General features: G+C 41.6%; 1 pseudogene; it reads right to left on the bottom strand.

Moving 5' to 3' along the window:
* LOC117028741 (uncharacterized) overlaps positions 1-18,275 on the bottom strand; it is a 99,085-nt pseudogene that overhangs the window by 14,065 nt on the left and 66,745 nt on the right.

Here is an 18,275-nt window from a genome sequence, read left to right as displayed (position 1 = left end):
AACACAACATCGCCTCAGAGGATTGTTGCCAGGATTCAGGATATTAGTTCAGTGAAAAGGTATGATTCTCAGCAGATAGCCTTTTCCTTTGGGGTCTCCAGTATTTATCTTTTTGTTGGGAAATCCCTGCCTTGTAGAAAAGCTTGGGGTCTTGTCAAAGGCAGGGACAAAGACTTGGGTGATGACTGAAAGGGACAAAGCAAAGTAAAAATGGGTTTGGCATTCCGGTTGAGACGAATGGTGTTTATTCACTCAGTCAAAGAAATATTTATTGAAAGTCTACTATTTTTCCAGGCCCTTTTCTAAGCACTGGGATGCAGAAATGAACAAAATGGAAAAAGTCCCTACCCTCAGTGGAGGGAATCAGATAATAAACCAGTAGATATGGATAAAATGTCAAATAGTGATGAGTGCCATAAATCAAATAGAGCAGGGTAAGGAATGGAGAGTGAAAAGGACTCTTTTAGATAGAACAGAAAGGGAAGAGTACGAAGGGGGTGACCTTTGTTAGAGACCTGATTATGTGAGAATAAACCATGCGACCATCTGGAGAATAACCAGCAAAGCGAGCACTGCGTATAAAGGCACTGAGGGGGCAACGAGGAGGCCAGAGATGCTGGAGCCGATGGGTGGGCAGAGAGAAATAGCCAGGGTCCAGATTCCATGGTCCCTAGAAAGGATCTGGGACTTTATTTCAAGTGTGATGAGTACTCATCAGAGGGTTCTGAACAGGCAGAGCCGTAATCTGATTTAGGTTTTATAAAGCTGACTGTGGCTACGTAGACGACAAACAGTAGAGGGGACAAGGGCAGAAACGGCAATAAATAAGAGGATGATGCCCGGCGGTAGTAAGGTAGTGCCAATAGTCAGATTCCGGACATGTTAGGATGGCAGAGGTTTCAGGACTGGCGGACAGATTGCAAGGAGGGTATGGAAAAAGAAAAGTCAAGATTGATTTCAGTATTTTTGGTCTGAGTAAACTGGGTGAGGACCATTTCCTGAAATGAGGAAGACATGGAGAGAGAAGCAGGTCGTAGGGGAAAATAAAGTTCTATGTGGGAAAGTCAAGATGCCTATTTATTAAATGTCTGAGGGAAATATTGAATAGAGTTGGAACTAAGAGGAACCTGGAGTTCAGGGAAAACATCACACATACGGGTACTGCTGTGGGAGTCATCAGCATACCGAGGGTTTTTATGGCCCAAGGATTGGGGGAGAGTATGTAGAGCAAGTGTGGAGGAAAAAGAAAACAGACTGAGATAAGCTGCTCTTATCTCTTCCTAGAGGCCAAGTGCCATGACCCACCCTTAACTCTGGTTGCATATAAAAAATCACTCCAGGGTCTACTGAAAAATAGATACTTAGGGTCCATCTAGATCTGCTGAATGAGAACCTCTACGGGTATTTCTTAAAGAGCTGCACAGGTGGATAGTCAGCTTTGAGAACTACTGCCCTAGGAAAAGGTAAGGTCACGATGGAGGGAAAGGCTGTGACTCAAGTAGTACTAAAAAAATTGTCCAGGGGCTCCACAAAGAGTGCATTGAAGCCTTCATTTCTACACCCACACGCCATCCCCGCCACCACTACTATACCCCCACCATCATGGTCACAGTCTTAAAGACTGAGCTCCAAACCCACGTGACAGTGTGACTCCCATTCCTCAAAAAAATAATAACTTACACAGTAGTTTCTGGTTTACCAATAGTATTTGTATACATTTTCTCATTTGAACATACATTCTCATCAGAACACCCATTTTCATTTGAACACACATTCTCACGTCATCTCTGTGAGCAACAGGTCAAGACTGCCTTTACTGAAATTAAATCCAGCCATTCAACTCAGGTCTTGTTGATGTGCTAACTCATTTAATCCTCACAACATTCCAACAGTAGAGGTGATGATTTTCTCCCCAATTTACAAATGCAAAACTGAGGCAAGCCACAAAAATAACTGGCAGATCTGAGATTCAAACTCAAGTTTCTAACCTCAAAGCTATGCTCTCATTTCATCAAATATAAAAAAATTCATCTCTGTGCTGCTTCATTTTTTTTTAAATGATTAGTAAAGTAGGTTAACTTTTAAAGCACAAAAACCATTACCATTTTCCAGAAAGGATAAGAAATATCAATCTCAATCAGATGTTCATATATCCTTGGTAGATAATGGTTTTGCTCCCAGAGTCTTTTACAGGAAAAATGTTTTGTGAGGGATGCAGGCAGAAGCTATGTACGCTACTGTTCAAATATGCCTCTAAAATCAGAACCTGGAAATGTGACAATAGGCTGATTGGTTGCCCTGACATCTAAGTGGAGAGGTCCAGTAAGCACTTGTGTTCTATGGGTCCATGGCCTCAGGTGAAAAGTCTGAACTGGTGATGGAGATTTAGGTGTCACTAGCATACAGGGATAGTTGCGGAGATCTGTGAGAAAGAGTGAATGTGTGGAGAGAGAGCTACAAGAGGACTCGAGGCAGCACACTGAAGAATCGCCAACATTCCAGGAAAGGGCCTCGGCCAGACATGCTCTCTGAAATATCTTAAACCTTTCATAATCCAGATCAAAGAATTAATTTTCCTATTCGCAGTTCATCCTTCCCCTTTCTGGTTTTCAGTGAGGAGACAAAATTCTAAGCCCTCTGTTCCTTAATTCAACGCTGGCTACAAATTATTATGGAAGCAAACCACAAAGTGAAGTATGTGACAAGGCAAATACTTAGCAAGCCAGGACATCACAGAGAGATTTCAGAAAAAGGATTCCCTACACCCGTGTCACTCTGCCCATGCAGCAGCACAGATCCCCACGTGAACCCCATCTATGTCCCTAACCTAAACCTCCCCTGACATGGACATAGCCCACCCGGATGGCCCTGATTTGTTCGTCCCTGCCTGGGGTGCTCTCTTGTTGCATATAAGATGGCCCAGGGTTGTGCAAGGACTGGAAAGGCAAGCGGGGATTGGGCCGGGGGGTCGGGGGGCATGAAAACCGCCTCCACTCCGTGCTCGCATCACTCTCCTATCAAGCAGAATCCTAGATAATGTTATTTCAAACACTAGATCTGTGGAATGTTAAGATGTACACTAAAAAGGGTTCTGGAGCTAAACAATAGAGAATATGAACAAAATTAATTTGAACAAAGTTAAACAGGTCTCTTAAAGATGGAAAAATAAATTTAAAAAAAGATGGAAGGATATTATGAATATTTACATAAAAGCTACTACAAAATTTATACTTATTGTGTAGCTTGTTACTGCGAAGTTGAGTTTCTCAGGATACAAAGGGCAAAGAGGTTTCTGGTGACATACAAAGGTTTGCGGTGAAGGTTCCAAAGACTACTGACTTGTATTCTTGAGATGATAAATATTTGGAATCGGAAATTACATTTGTTAAAATGATCTTTGTTTATTTAAAGTTATAAACTATATTTGTATAAGAGATTGATTTTTACCCACCAAACTTGAGATAATTAGCTTCACCAACTTCATAGCTTCTCTAGACTCTACTTGGTGCCTGAATTTATGTATATATGTATGTAAGTGTATATGTCAGTCAGAAAGCACCCAGACCTTTTGTCTAGACTTCCTACAGGCCTGTATTTTAATAAGCCTGGCGAATCTAACATTCATTTCTGAAAAGCATGTAAGTGTCAGTTTTTCTCTATCTTGTTCAAGAGATCGCTTTTCCACAAGAGTTCGACACTCAGGTGGAACCCCAATAGAAATCTTGATACGGCTCTGTCCTCAGGACACACAATTTTCTGATGACTGTTAGAGTTGGAAGGGTACCTAAAGATTACCTATCCAATCCCCCTTGATTTACAGGTAAAGAAATTGAAGACTAGAAAGGTTGATTATCTATGGTCACCCCAAAAGTCAGAGGTAGAAACAGGACTAGAATCAAGGTTTGCTGCTTTTCCTACATTGCCTCCCCCCCCTTTTTTTTGTTACGTGGTAGAATATACATTAAAAAAATTGACCACTTTAGCCATTTTTAAGTGTACAGTTCAGTGGAATTAACTACATTCACATTGTTGTGCCACCCTCACCACCATCTGTCTCCAGACATTTTCATCATCACAAACCGACGCTCTGTACCCTTCACGGAAGAACTCCACATTCTCCCATCAGCTAGCCCCGGGTAACCATGGTTCTATTTTCTGTCTCCACATATTTGACTATTCTAGGTACCTCACATGAGTGCAATCATAGAGTATTTGCCCTTTTGTGTCTCACTTCTTTCACTTAGCATAATGTCTTCGAGGTTCTTCCATGTTATAGCACGTATCAGAATTTCATTACTTTTTAAAGCTGAATAATATTTCACTATATGTATATTCCACATTTGGTTTATCCATTCATCCATAGATGGATATTTAGGTTGTTTCCACCTTTTGGTCATTGTGAATAACGCTGCTATGAAACAAACATATGTTCAAGTCCCCACTTTCAGTTCTTTTGGATATATACCCAGAAGTAAAATTGCTGGATCATATAACTCTACTTTTAATATTTTGAGAAACCACATACTGTTTTCCACAGTGTCGGCATCACTTTACATTCCCTCTTCTTATTTCTGATGTGCAGCAGAAAGAGTGTTCGATTGGAAGTTGCCGACGCAGCCCCAGGACTGGTTAGCTGCGTAACCTTTGTAAACCACTTCACCACTCAAACTCAGCTTCCTCAGGCAGAAAGAGATAAATACCCTTTGATTTGAGAGCCTCACAGAACTGTTATAAGAATTCAACAAAATGAGATCTACTGAATGCTTTATAAATGAAAATAATCTGCTTAATCGCAGTTATTACTAGTCATTTGTACTGAATTTGAGTCAAATCCAATGCCAAAGCAGAAAACCATGGAAGGAAAGAGCTCATTAAAGAAATTTAATATCCAACAAAGACTTTGATCTAAAGGTCTTTTTCCCCCTAAAATCTAGACAGTGTGACTCTAAATAAAGAACATTGTTTCTCAGCGCAAGTGCAAAGTTACAGTCAGCTTGGAAGAAGCTGAGAAAAGGGCAAACCCGCACTTTAGAAAGCAGCAGTGAGTCAGTCAGCTGCCCCGCAAGTCAGTGGTTTATTAGAAGCATTTAGAATTGTGTTTATAATTCTCCATAAACACATCATTGCAGGGACAATGTGGGTTATTCCCTTTGATTGATGTTAAGAGTTGCTCAAATATGTCCAACAAATCTTTTTGTCTGAACTTAAATCACAGGCCTACGTTGACTTATACAGATTAAACAGTGGTCTATAAATAGGAAATGAAAGCTACATGCTGGCTTTTGGATAAAGTTAGGGGTGCCCTTTTGATATGGGGTCCTAAATATTAAATTTACCCTTTCGTCACAAATCAACTGTATAAATACTGACTTTGTAGCTACAACGGTAAATGATGCAATGAAAACAAGACAGCAGAGTCCCTGCCCCAGTGTGGTCCAAGTTAGACTTGAGCATCTCAAGAGAGTAATCCAGTACTGCCGAACTTTATGGCTGATGACAGAACAGAATTATTTTCACTCTTTACTTACACATACTAATACTATTGTACATACAGGGCATCCCCATTAGAGACTTTGTCCTTGTTTTTAAACACACTTAAACTTCTGCTGCTCTTTTTTGTGCCCATCCTAAATAGTATCCTATTTTTAAGAACATTAAAGGCCTAGGATATTTTTATGATGTGACGCCAAGCTATTCGGTTATTAAACACAAAAGGTTATTGGGCCTGGAGAATCTCTGGTCATATTGGCCAGAAAAGGGACTCTCTTCCTTGGCTCTGAAGTCCTATGGTAGGGGCAGATTCAAAATCAGTGCTTTCTGAATCGGGCAGTTCAGGAGAGGGGAGGAGATGGCCAGCATCAATAAAGTTAAGGTGAAACTGTGAAGCACAGGGAAAGAGGGTGAATCCTGGGAAGGAAAACAACTGCCAAGAGAAATGGGGTCAGAGAATAGAAAGAAGGCATCCCCTTGGGGTAGGCATTCCTTCTGACATATCCTCTAAAAAGTGATATTCTAGACACTGAAAAGGAGAGCTCCCTGCTTTGCAAGGCTATGCATTCCAACATCAGACAGCACTAATTTTTAAGTGTTCTTTAAAATAATTTAATATCCAGCAATAAAAGATAAATAACAAGTCATGGTACCACCGTATAATGAAATATTATTCAGCCAACATAAATGATCCTGCTGTAAAGGGAGGTAGAAACAATACATAATGTTCTATGTACCTCAAGACCCTAATTCAGGGGGTGTGTGTGTGTGTATGCACGTGTGTATGTATAAACATTGGAAGGATATAATGGAACCATTAACAGTGTTCATTTCTGAGTAGTAGGAGTGTAGGTGATTTTTATTTCTCTATGCTTTTTTCTGCATTTCCAAAAATTGGGTTACAGCATAGAATCCCGCGCCCGCCCACCGCCCCCACAAATCTGCGGTGTGACTTCTCATGGAGTAGCCATGTAACCCTCCCGAGACATGATTATTAGAAAACTAAGAGGGTAGATTAGTAGGAAGATGAATGCATGTGTGCACACCTCTACAGAGATACACAGGTAAGAGTGCACCTGGAGCCCCTGTGCGTGCACACACCTCTACCCCATTCTCTTTTTAGTTTTGCTTTCATTGTGACTCTTTGGTGAAGATAGCAGACACATCACAGAGGCCAGGTTAGGTCTGCTTCCCAGGAAAGTCTGGTCTGCTCTCCTTAGTCCCAGAAAGCTGTCAACTTGCCCTGCCCAGGGCCTCTCTGCTGATACAATGTTTGATCCCTGCTGAGTAGAGAACATCAAAACTCTAAAAAAATGTCCTTAGTATGCACTAAAGAGAAAAGCAAAATGTTTGTGGTTACAGTTTGCTCCAAATAGGCCCCTGCTGTCTGGGTGTGGTAGATAAGGCCCAAAGAGCAGACAGGGAAGTCACAGCTCAAGGGCTTCACCTTCTCCCTTCTATAGCCTTTTGTTCTTTGCTGCTCACTGTCATTGTGAGTCCCAGGGAGTGAGAACCTGATTCCATCTGCCTGCAGCCAGACAACCTATTCATATTTCTAACCTCAGAACTCAGGTAGAACTCCCTAAGAAAATACTACTTCAGTTTTTAGTATATTTTTAAATATATATATATATATATATATATAAATATATATAAAACTAAAACCTTTGTTATGGTAAGTGTAATAAAACACAGTGGGTACCTCGGGTTTCTAATGTAATCCGTTCCAGAAGTCCTTTTAAAATGGGATTGTGGCCGGTTCCATCATTCCCTCTCCTCTGCTGCATTATAACACACCTCCATCATGCATTATAACACACCTCCATCATGTCCACTGACCACATAAAATCTTACTGCAGTATTTGTTCTTGTTTCTCTATTTCTCCTCTTGAAGACAAGAGAACATGTTAGAACAGACAGGATAATGTATTAGGTTGGTGCAAAAATAATTATGGTTTTTGCAATTATTTTTAACCTTTTAAACCACAATTACTTTTGTACCAACTTAATAAAAGCTGGTACCAACTTAATAAAAATGCCCTGGCAATTTGGAAATAACATTCCCCAAAGACAATCTTGTCCCTCCTCAGAGCCCTGGGTAATGCACATCCTGTGCACTAACTACCACTTCTGGATAAGCATGAACACCTTGGTTAAAGAATCAATACATCCCGATGCATCTAAGCTTAGTTTTCACAATGCTCTTTACAAGCTTTTTGCCTTTGTTAAATTATCAGGAAAATGCACGTTCATTTATTATGGACAATCACATCCACTGTCGGTACTGCTTTGCCCAAAGAAACCCAGCTCAACATGGTAACATCAGAACAATTCTTCACCCCACATTTTCCCTGGAAAGATAAAGAAAGCAGAATCATTCTGCCTCGTTCTGGGATGAAGGGCAGAGCCAGTCCCCAGGGCCCTCAGAACAGCACCTGGCTGCAATCTTTCCCAGAGTTTTCTGGCCCAGGGAAAAGGCACATTTATTTCAGATGGATCAACACTGTCACCCAGTGGACAGACAACTGGGTGGGCTGCGGCCTTAGCCTTGCTTTTGGCTGGACAGCCAGACATTGACAGCCAGGGAACCTGTTTGTTTTCAGTGATCACAAATAATTGTTAATATTCTCTTACAGGGAACTGGGAGGACCTCAGCTGACAAGCCTTTGATTTGGTTGTCACGGGTGAGTGCAGTTTAAGGAGGACAAATATTGCCATTGTGCTGATGGGTTTTTTTCTTTCTTTTCTGTAAACCACCAGTAAATTTATAGGAAGCACAGACTGTAAACCAGCCAAGTGAGTCTGCCAAGATGCACAGGATCAAACAGGCTTGCAGGAACAGGGTGATATTTGATCACCTGCCAGGTACTGTGGGACGACTTCCTCACCACAGAGTAAGGCTCATTGTTCATTGTTCATAGTGACACTGATGTGTATACTGAAATCTGAAAATAGATTCTTATGTGAATGTGGACTGAAATCTGAGGAAGTTACTCAGTTTACTACAGCGAAACCAGTGGATGAGCTACTCTTGCTTTCTCTATTTAGTATATATCTCAAAAGACATGTCCACATGTGACCTCTGCCCCATCTCGCTTGTCCTGACTCTTTTTCTTGTCTAAAATGTAATTTGCCACTTGCAGCAAACTAGCTTACTTTTCATAATATGGTAAGAGGCCCTTAGCTTCCTGCCTTTCTTGCTAAATGCGCCCTTAGTTTCTTCTCCCCAGCTGGAATTCATCCACAAGCTGAGAGCATTCATCTGGTAGGTATCCCTTTACCCTTCCGAAGAATGTCTGCAGTAGCGGGGCTGAGGCTTCACCTTGTAGGAGCTCTAGTAGTCTTACGATTAGAAGCAAAGGCTCTGTTTATGGTGAGAAAATTTGGGTTTGAATGCTGACCCCACTGCTTGCCAGCTTCTTGACCTTCCACAGGTTACTTAATCTCTCTAAAGTTCCAGTTTCCACCTGTATTATCAGGGATAATATTAGTACCTAGCCCCTGCGTGGCTGTGGGGATTTAGACAAGAAAATACATGTGAATAACTTAGCACAGTACCTGGGCACATAGAAAAAAGCTCCAAAAATATTAGAACAACATCATTATCATAATTGTTACAACGACAGCAGTTTTATTTGCTATTCCTAAAATGCAACTTCTATAAAGTACCTCTAGACTAGCAGAGGAAATAAATCATAGTAGTTTTTAGGCTGGAAGAGTCCTAAGAGATCATCCAGTCCATTGCTTCTCATTAAAATCATCCAGGGAAGTTTTTAAAGAACACTGCTATCCCACACAGCCAGACCAAAGAATGCTTATTGTATGCATCCTTTTAGAAGAAATTCTAGAAAAGGCAAACTTAATCAATAAGGACATAAAGCAGATCAGTGATTGCCTGGGGATGAAGTTGGAAGGACTTACAGCTAAAGGGTGAAGGAAACTTTTTGAGGTGATGGCAATGTTTTCTATCTTGATTGTGGGGGTGGTTATATGAGTATATGCATTTGTCAAAAGTCATTGGAACTGTGTGTGCACTTATAAGTGAGTGCATTACATTGCATGTAAAATAAATCATAATAAAGTTGATGTAAAGAGAATGCTGGGTCCCATCCATAGAAATTCTGATTTAATTGTTCTAGGATGAGGCCCAGAAATCATTATTGTTTCATGCACCTAAGGCATCAGCCAGGGTTGGGAGCCACTGATCTAATCCAGTCCTCTCCTCTTCCAGACGAAGTTTACCGAAACACGTACAGCTGGTTACAGTGGGAGGTGCAGGACTGAAAACCAGGTCTCCAGGTACCTTGTGCTCCACACCTTTACCTTTACTAATAATAGTCCCTCTCCACGGAGCTTCTTTCTCCTCCTCCTTCCTACTTCTTTCTATCAAAATCCCTCTCACCTTTACAGCCCAGCCCCCATTCCACAGTTCTCAGGAAGGCTCAGGTGGCAGCTCTCCCCACTGCACTAGGACTTCCTTGTCAGTAGGGACTGTGGCTTTTTTATTTTTGTATCTTTGTGCCCTGTGCTGTGCTTGGCACAGAGCAGACATTCAATAAACATTTGTTGAACTGAAAAATTGGTGAAAGGGAATTAACATTTATTAAGTGTCCACAATGTGCCAAGAATTGAAATAAGCACTTTATGCACATTATCTCACTGAATTTTTATAATTTTATGAGTTAGTTATCATTTCCTCCTTTTGTAAGGCAACAAATAGGCTCAGAGAGACTCAGTAATTTGCCCAAGGTCACACAGGAAGCAAGTCGGAGAATCAAGGTTTGGACTCAGTCTGTTTGTTTTCAAAGTTCATGCTTTCCCTACCTGACCAGCCTCTGGCTTATGGTAGTTACTATATTCAGTCTTAAATTATGGATATTATGTGTCTTATCTCCTCAGTTAGGTTATAAGCTTCTTAAATACAAGAATTAAAGTTTAGCATTTATAACCCGTATCAACTCATGAGGCGGATGATGTGACCAAATCCGTGTTAACTGTATGGATAATCTAACAATTATGAGACCTGCAGTTATAAGAAGACCTGTAGTCGAGAAGGTTATGATTAGAGCTGATCTGTTCCTGCATTCTCTCTAGCTTTTGTGCACTTCTGTGGATGGTCTCGAAGCTATGCAAGCATCATACACAACAGTAGATTAAAAGAGTCATATACCTCAAAGCACATACCAAAAAAATTCCTGGAATGACATTGTGCCTTTGAACCAGAAGTGGACAACTGGTGCCAGTAAATTTGGATGAAGAGATGATGTAGTTGAGAAATCAAAAGGGATCCGAATGACTCTAAAAAAAAAGAAAAAGTTGTAAAGACATTATTAAATGCCAGGTAACAAATCTTTTGCTCTATTCAGCAGGGCTTGCATCTCTGAATGAGAATGTCTGGACTCGATCCCCCCCACTCCATTAGAAATGCTTTAATAAGCTCCCCAGAGTCGTCTATATTGCCCAGGCCTGGGAGCGTGTTCATGTTTCTTATATCACTTGACCTCTTTATGGCATTTGAAATTACCGAACAGTCCCCCGACTCAAACTCTCTCCTGAGCTTCTGTGGCCCCACTGTCTTTTTCCTTCCTATTTCTCTGTCTTCCATCCTAGTTTTTGTCATATACAGCTTTTTCTATATTAGATTTCTAAACACCTACTGTACTAAAATCTCCAATCTTGCCCCCTGCCATTCACTCTCTGTACACTCCTTGAGTAACCCATCATTTTAATTACATTTATGTCTACCAAATACATACGAAGCCCCTTCCACACCTCCTGCCCCCACATACCTGAGCACACACTCCTCCCAATCCAGTCACCTCATTCGATTCTACTCTTGCTCCCCTAAGCTACTGCTGTGCCCACTCCACACTGCTACGTGGCATAGTGTGGTGCTTATGAGTGTGGGTCCCAGAGTAAGACTCCCCGGGCTAACCCCAGTCACTTCCTGAGTAGCCTTGGATAAGTGACGGACTATCCTGTGTCTCAAGTATTGACCTGTGCTCAATGGACGCACATGCAGAGAGCCAGTCATTTAGGTGCTTCTGAGAATTAAATGCCATTCCAGGTAAACAGTGGTTGTAACACAGTGAGCACTCAGTAAATATTTGCTCTCTGGATTTGATTCTGACTTTCTGATCAGTTCTGCCATTTCTGATCAGTTCATCATATATTTTCTGAGTGTCTACTGGATGCCAGGCATGGGGAGAGCAGGCACTGTCTACAATGAGGATGTTAGAGCCCTTGGGATTTGATGTACATTGTTGCTGTTCCAGTGAGGAGTTGAACTCTTGACTGAAGTCTTGGTCTCTCATCCATTCAGCTTGTGTGTCTCTTCAGGGGAGACTTAGCTCAGTTCACAAGCCGATGGTCCCAGAAGCACCTCCCATGAGACCAAGAAAGAATCAGAGTGACCATATACCCCCATATCTGGCCCTCAGGATGAAGAATCACTCACTCATTCACTGGTTCATTCACTCATTTGAAAAATATGTCTTAAGTATTAGCCATGTGCTAGGCCCATGATAGGCACTGGGGCTATATGGTGAATGAGACATTGTCTTGTCATCAAGAAACTTCCAGACTGTTGGCAGAGGAATCCAGCTTCAAAACAGGGTGGGAGGGTGGGGCTGCTACTCCCAGAATTGGTGCTCCCAGAACCCACCACATATCCTCTGGGGCTCAGGCCACCTTTTTAGGAGCTTTGTCTATACTCTTGAAGCTTCCACCCGAGTATCCAAAGAACTCCCACCGCTGTTCCGCTTCCAAGTACTGCTCAACAGTTTCAGCACCACACAGGAGGCCACCGTTCCCTGGTGAGGTGGAATGAATGAGAATGAAGGCCAGACAACCCTTCTGGAAAATTCTGAAGTTCCTGGGTGAGTTTTCTGTGTTTTATAACCTTCCCCATTCTTATCTGTATCCCCTATAGGGTCTCTGTTACAGGATTGTTCTTTTCTTTTTATGATCTAAAAAAGAATCTACTTTTTGGAAGCGTAGGGTACCCAGTTATGTCCAGATTCTCTTTGTTTAGTATTCAGAGTTACAAAATGACATGTCACCTCCCTGCAAGGTTGCTCGCAGCTCTGTTGGACAAAATAATATTTCCTTAGTGAAAACTTACATCTTAAATTTGTTTGTTTATACTCTGCCTTTCTAGCAAAAGAACTGAGGTGGTTTACAGGAAGTAAGTATAGTATAAGAGAAAAATTATAAATTATACAAGTTATGATGAGAAAATTTCAATATAAACAGAAGCTCTGAATCCAAAAGAAGAAATGGATTTCAGATGAGTGGTCCATACATTCCTACTCTAATGTTAAAATTCAGTCTAAAACTTTGCTCTGTACTTTAAGGCAAAGTGAAAAGAGAAACCCATCTGGGCACCCAAAATCTCATTACCAGGGAAGAGGACACATACCAAATCCCCATGGGAAGTAAAGCTTTCTAGCCTGTCATTCAGAAACAATTTTCACATTGGGCTTCATACAGGGGACACCAGGCCTGTGGCAAATAATGTAACATCCCTCAGAAGAAGCTCAGGGAATATTCAAGGCAACATCCTAACAGGCAACTTATTGAAAGCAGCTCTACAAGGGATAATGTGGCCCAAGCCCTCGGCTTTCACATTCTTCAATCTGCTGAAGAATAAGACCTGTGCTCTGCAAGAATAAGACCTGGGCTCTTTAAAGTAGGCCCTGGGGCTATCGCTGGGGTTGGGGTAAGGAACTGAACAGGCAGGGTGGGGATTGCTTCAATGGGAGTGGGCCCTCAATGTCAGGTAAGGAACTTGGACATGACCTGAAGAGACGTCCTGAGAGAGTTGTACGCAGACTGATGCTATCATGATGGGATATTAAAAAGAACACCCTGCAATGTGTAGGAAATATCAGAGGGGCCAAGACCAGAAGCACGAAAATTAGTCAGAGAAGCTGTTGGAGAAAATCAGGTGGGAGGTGATGAAGGCCTAAAATAAGCAGAAGCAATGGGATTGAAAAGGGACAAATAGGAAAAAAATGTCACTGTGATAGAATCAATAGACAGCGAGACTTATTCAATGTGTTGAGGGTAAAGGCTATCATGTAGAGAGGTTTCATGAGTGCTTACTCAGATCAACTGGGAGTGGCTACTTGTAGTGCAAGCAGAAAAAAAGAATTTAGGACCCCGTCTAGGCTCAGTTGAAAAGAGTGATGGATTAGTAATGTCTGCCATGGATGCAGAACCAGAGGATGTGGGCATGACTGGTATTTACCATTCCTGCTCTCTGGCAGAGGAAGCATAAAAATGTACTGTGTGTTTTGAAATGTGCACACTGTGTCATTCCACGTATAAGAAGATTAAACAGACAAAACTAATTCATGGTGATAAAAGTCAGAATAGTGGTTACCGGGGCCGGCCCAGTGGCTCAGGCGGTTGGAGCTCTGTGCTCCTAACTCCAAAGGCTGCTGGTTCGATTCCCACATGGGCCAGTGGGCTCAACCGCAAGGTTGCCGGTTCGAGTCCCGCAAGGGATGGTGGGCTGTGCCCCCTGCAACTAGCAATGGCAACTGGACCTGGAGCTGAGTGAGCCCTCCACAACTAAGACTGAAAGGACAACTTGACTTGGAAAAAAGTCCTGGAAGTACACACTGTTCCCCAATTAAAAAAAAAAAAAAAAAAGAATAGTGGTTACCTAGGTGGGTGGATTATTGACTGAGAAGAGGCAAGCAGCAGCTTTTTGGGGCCTGGAATATTCTATATCTTGATCTGGGTGGTAATTGTACAGGCATACACATACATAAAATTTCATTAAACTATATACCTTTAAGATTTGTATATAATAAGATTTATAAGATTTATAAGATTTCATACAATAAAGGTCATAACTCAGTTAAAAGGGTGGGGTTCCTTCCATGATCCTTTGTGTGGCTGAGGAAATGTATTACGACATTCAAGTAAACATTATTCCACAGTTTGTCTTTATACATGTGACACTCACCTGAATGCAAGGCATGCTTCTAGTTCTATTCTGTTTCCTATACACTTTAGCCACTTCTTTTATAGTCTTGTCCTTCTTAGCTGATAACAATAGACTATAACGATCTGATCCACAGAGGACAGCTGGTTGCTTATTAGGTAATCATACTCCATCCAGGTCTGTCACTTCAGGAATGTTGTAAGCGCTGCATTGGCACATGTCCCCTTCCTTCCCACACAGAGTCCTCCTCAGGACCGCAGGACAAACCAGCTGGGAAGCAAACTGTGCATCCTTGCTTTCAATGGGAAGAGGAAGCCTAGAAATATAATGATAGAAATCATATTTGAAGAACTGAAAGGATAGAAAGACATCGTTGAAAAAAATACCAAAGAAGCAAAGTGGCTACTTTACTATTATAATTTTAGAATTTGATTAAATTCCTTTTTTTGTTACAATGAAAATACAGACAAAAAATAGCATTTCACACTGTATCTCCCAAAGTGGCTACTTTAGTAAAGCATTAAAATTTAATTTTGGACAGAATTTTATTTGCCAACACACTAAAATACTTGTCAGTGCACTAAAGGACTTAAATGCCATTCTTACGTATGTTATATAAATATATCATAATCCGTAATCTATCAGGTTAGGGTTTTTAGTTGAAAGCAACAGAAATAAATTCTGGCTAATTTAAGCAAACAAACAAAAACGAAGGACTTTATTGAAGAACTCAGAAAATCTTTGGAAAGGTGGAATAGGATTTGCAGGCTCCACTACCAGGGAAAATGTCCAGTGGGGATACCACAGCCACAGCTGCTGTGCAGACTCTACAGCTTGCTCTGCCGCCGGCCCTGTTGGCCCAGGACACTGGGGCAAGAACTCTGGAAGCCACGTAGAGCTGCTGCCCCTCCCCACCTAGGGTCTGGGCAGCCCCGGCAGCTGCCTGGAAGTCTGGGGCAAGCTTGTTGGATTGGAGGAGCCTGGATTACTTGTCTGGGCCCTGGCTTCAGAGGACACTGGGAAAGCAAGAATCTGGCATTTGGAGCATCTATAGTGGAAGGCACTCTCAGCAGGTAGGGGAATCTCCAAAGAAAGACAGTACGTTCAGAGGTTGATGGTCAAAACAAATGACAGTTGTCCACAACGATTTATGCATTCTCTTGTTAATGGACATTAAGGTAGTTTCCAATTTTCTATTACGAACCGATGCAATGAAATTTTTGTACAGAATACTTTTATTTTAATGTAGTTAAACTTATCAACCCTCTGTTTTTTGTGTGTTTGGTTTAGGAATTTATTTTCTACCTCAAGTTTATAAAAATATTCTCCTTTTGGTTTCCAAATGTTTTATTATTTGGCTTTTCATATATAGCTCTTTAATCTACTTTGAGTTTATGATGAGAAATAGCAATCTAATATACATAGAAAGATAGATAGATAGATAGATAGATAGATAGATAGATAGATAGATAGATAGATAGACAGACATAGATAGATAGATAACCAGTTGTCTCATTACCATTGATTAAGACATTCTTTCCTCACTGGTTTGTAATGCTGTCCCTATTGTACGAGCACATCAAGTTTCCATATGTTTATGGGTCTGGTGGGGGCTCTCTATTCTGTTCCATTGGTCTAACTAGCCTAGTGCCAATACCACAATATCTTACCTACAATCACTTCATAAAAGGTTTTAAAAGTTCTCCCATTTTATTTTTCTTCTTCAGATATATTAATGCCATTTCCAGAATTTGCTATCTTACACCCCAAAGAGCACAATGATCAAATCAAAGAACTTCTGGCACGTATGGTCTGCTCTACAATATGAGCCATAAAGAGCAGCAAGAGCATTAATAATACCACCTTTGCCAGGGGCTGGGCAGTGTCAGAGAGCTCTGAGAGCAGGAGGCAGGGGGCCCACATCAAAGAAACCACGTGTTTTGAATGACAGCTCTGATCTGCACCCTGGAAAGAACAGGCTGCCAGGAGTCGAAGCCTTAGTGACACTCTCTTGTTTTCCCATGACCACTTACTCCTTCATCCCCACCTTCGCCTTCCCAGGGGCCTATCTCAGGTGAACACAGTGTACCAATATCAGAGCCCTTGGAGAGACATTCTGAGCTTCCCTGGGTAATACTAACGTGTGAGCTAGTGTGCTGTAAAGTCATAGAAAATCAGGTTTCAGGCTACAACCCTCTGTATAGATTTCTGCTCAAAAAGACATTTCAAGTGTTGCCTTGAGCATCCCTTCCAACCTCCTGCCTCAAACATATTACAATAATGGTAAAAGGAAGCAAGTTAAAAGGACAAAGCAGCATCTAAACCAAGATGAACACCTCTGTGGATAGAAACTGAATATGGTAGTGGGGCTAACGCCATAGGCTTGCTGGGCTCCTGGGCTAGAAACAGCAAAAGTGGGCATGAATTTGGCTCTTTGGGAAAACAGAATAAAATGTTCCTCCCAAAGCAGGGTGACGAGGTGTTGAGGGATGCTGCCTGGCTCACTTACTGAAACCAAGGACCAGGGTAGAGCTCCCACCACTCTTTGCACAAGGCTAGAACAGCTGCTGTCTCCTCCGGTGTGGCTCGCAGGACGCTTCATGCCCAGGCAGGTTAGAGAATACAAACAGAGCCTCCCAACCAGGGCTAAGCCAAGCTGCTTGCTGGCTTGGGATCTGGGTCTGCAACATTCCTAATATTCATGGGGCAGGACAGCTCCCCACCATTATTTGACTGGGTTCTGAAAGTGAGACCTCAAGGTTTTGGATGGCAGCAACTGAAAAACCACCAGAGGGAGAGGTAAACACACACACACACACACACACACAGAGCGAGAGTGAGAGAGAGAAATTGAGAGCGAGAGAAACCTTCTACTCAACATGAGTCTAGAATCCAAAATTCCAAAATACATCGAGAAAACTAATTTTAGGAAAGACAATCCACAAAATCAAAAGATGGATTCAATATAGACAAAATAAAAATAATAGGACAAACCTAAAACGTATTTAAAAAATAGGTATGTTTAGAATCATTAAGGTGACTAATGATGGAATAAAGAGCTTTGAAAAAAAGAATTAAATACATTTAGTTAAGATATGGTAGACTGAACACATTCAGGTTTACTTCAACATGGTAAAACCTTACTAAAATGAGTGTAAAAGGATAATAAAGGTAAAAACCTGTAAAGCCATGCTGGCTTTGGCAGCACAAATACTAAAAAAAAAAACCCCATAAGGCCTATTATATCACATGTTATATTAATTAAGATGCTTTTCTTTGGCTGCAAGTAACAGAAAATGCAACTCTGGCTTAATAAGGACACTTGTTGGCTCCCACAGTTGGAAATCTAGAAGTAGGACCTCAGGGGAGGTGACACCCAATGACTTCATGTGCATCCATCTCCCTCATTCTTTATGCATCAGTTTCATCTGTTGGCCAGAAACAGATGCTCAGATAGTTCCGGGCCTCCCATCTATTCAGAGCAACCACCAAGAAAGAGACGGGGTTTTTGTCCCTAGCATTCCAAATAAAAAGCCTAGGATTAAAAATGTCTCGCGTCACTTCCTCCCCTCCCCACACATACCAATGACTGTGGCCAGATAAATGAGAAATTCAATTCCCTTAAACCACCAGAGGCCCACCCCTGAGGCACCTGAGTTATGGAAGGGACAGGCACATACTAAATTCACTTGGGGAGGGGTGAAAATGGAAATGACTCCTGGTATTCAGCCGAAAAAAATGTTCACCAATGTCCACCACAAATGTTATGATTCAAAATATGTACTTTCTGGGGGTGGCCGGGTGGCTCAGTTGGTTAGAGCACGGTGTT

The sequence above is a fragment of the Rhinolophus ferrumequinum genome, chromosome 10 (genome assembly GCF_004115265.2).
Source record: "Rhinolophus ferrumequinum isolate MPI-CBG mRhiFer1 chromosome 10, mRhiFer1_v1.p, whole genome shotgun sequence".
NCBI lineage: Eukaryota > Metazoa > Chordata > Mammalia > Chiroptera > Rhinolophidae > Rhinolophus > Rhinolophus ferrumequinum.
Note: the sequence above shows the minus strand (reverse complement) of the source record. Positions and strands in the feature narration are given on the sequence as shown.